Source organism: Oryx dammah, unplaced genomic scaffold (genome assembly GCF_014754425.2).
Source record: "Oryx dammah isolate SB20612 unplaced genomic scaffold, SCBI_Odam_1.1 HiC_scaffold_21, whole genome shotgun sequence".
NCBI lineage: Eukaryota > Metazoa > Chordata > Mammalia > Artiodactyla > Bovidae > Oryx > Oryx dammah.
In genome coordinates this window covers 479,732-481,952 of record NW_024070205.1, presented here as the reverse complement: position 1 = coordinate 481,952, position 2,221 = coordinate 479,732, and positions in this window count along the sequence as shown.

Sequence of the window (2,221 nt, the reverse complement as noted above, 5' to 3'; positions counted from 1 at the left end):
CGCACACATACCCGTGCCCGCGCACACACACACACACACACACACACACACACACACACACACATGCACCCGCGCATGCGCACACACACACACACACACGCACAGCCTAGTAGAAGAGACACACCCGTAACTGGCCATATGTGCTATCTACCTCAGTCTCCACTGTTGTACACAGATGTCCCTGGACTGGAGATCCAACCAGCCCATCCTAAAGGAAATCAACCCTGAATATTCACTGGAAGGACTGATGCTGAAGCTGAAGCTCCAATACTTTGGCCACCTGATGCGAAGAGGTGACTCACTAGAAAAGACTCTGATGCTGGGAAAGATTGAAGGCAGGAGGAGAAGCAGGCGACGGAGGTTGAGATGGTCAGATGGCATCAATGGACATGAATCTGAGCAAACTCTGGAAGACAGTGAAGGACAGGATAGCCCGGAGTGCTCCAGGCCATGGGGTCGCAAAGAGCTGGACACGACTTAGGAAATGAACAAGAGCAGCGCAGACATAGAGCATTTAATAAAAAAATCATGAGACACGCAAAAAAAAAAATCAAACGACAAACATCTCACTGTCAAGAAGCAAAGTTACCAATAGAACCAGGTTCTTGGATACTGGTTGGATACACGTTCTTGGACACAAAGGTTGTCAGACGTTAAAGGTTCTAGTGGAAAAGTGAGCAAGCAGGAACAGATAAAGAATCTGAGCTGACACGATGAGCACTGTGGACGCCTCGGAGGGATGCTGGGGAGGTGAGTGGCTCCACGGGATCCCGAGAAGACTCAGTTCCTGGGAGGGAGGAAAGAAGAGATGAAAGAACGCCAGAGCTTGCTGTGAATCTCTGGGCAAAGTCCCAGCCTCCCAGAGCCGAAGACTCCTTGCTAAATTGAAAGGCCTGATTCTTGCCTCTGGGTGATTGACATGAAGAAAGACTGTGGGGACCTCCCTGGTGGTCCCGTGGTCAGGATAAATGCTTCCAATGGAAGGGACACAGGTTCGATCCCTGGTTGGGGAACTAAGATCCCACATGCCAAGCAGTCAAAAAATTTTTAAAAAGAAAGACTATGTAGGCAGCAGGTGTAAACAATAGCCTTTGGAACATCTTGCCTGTTGATGAGAAAGATGTTTAAAGTTTTTCTTTTTTCAAAATGGGAAATAGTTCAGTTTTTCCAGTAATTTTTATATCTTTGTATATTTTTGGCTGTGCTGAGTCAGATACACAATTTAATTTTCTTTCAGAAAATATAGTTGTTTCCCATGATGCCGCCCAGAGATAACCACTAACATTTTACAAAAATGTATCCTTCTACACACAGTGGATGCAAACCCACGTTCTTCCCACTCGTGGGCAGCTGCACGTGTCAGTAAACGGAGTCGCACAGCGCTGCTCTGAGGGCTGCCTGTGGTTTGAACCAGCGTCGCTGCTGCAGAGAGCTTCACCCTCACTGCCCCTTGGGTGGCACCTAGCTTGCTGCCAGTCGTGTGCAGTTACGCGGCAGCCCTAAGGAGAGTCCTGCTGCGAGTGTCTTGGTGCATCTACCCAATCGCTTTCATCGGAAAAGTTCTCAGATGTGAGATTGCTTTTCCAGGCCTTCAGACAGCTTGTCAAATTTTTCTTCAGAAAGTGTCTTCTACTTCACACCTAGACCCACGGTTTCTGGCAGGCTTGAGTTCCTTCACACCCTCACCAGCCCAGACCACAGGGGTGCTCTCGGCCCTCTCTGATAGTGAGAGGCAGTGATCTCCTAGCCTTAAGCTGCTTGCCTCTCAGATGGTGCTGCAGAGGACAGTACCTGTTCTGTCTGCAGCCCAGCATTTGCATGGACCTCCCCTCCCCTCTTGGCTAGAAGTCAGCCAGGGCGCCAAGCCTGCCACGCAAGAACTCTCAAACCCGGCATGCCAGGCAAACCCACGGGTCGGGCCGAGGAGGACGGGGTCAGGGGACGCTGGGGCTCTCGCTCCGGCCCGGCGCGGGTCACCGGAGCTGCCAGGCGGGAGTGGGCAGGTGAGGCTGAGTCATCCAGGACGCTGGGTGTGGTTTCCTGGATCAGCTCCAGAGTTGACACGAAGGTTCCAGTAACGGGTGGCTGAGCTGGGCTAATTGCTGCTGGTGCTGCCCCAGCCCTACCCTACACGTATCAGGAGCAGGGGGAGGGGAGTGGAGAGGAGGGGAGGAAGAGAGGGGGAGGGGAGGAAGAGGGGGAGGGGGGAAGAGAGGGGGAG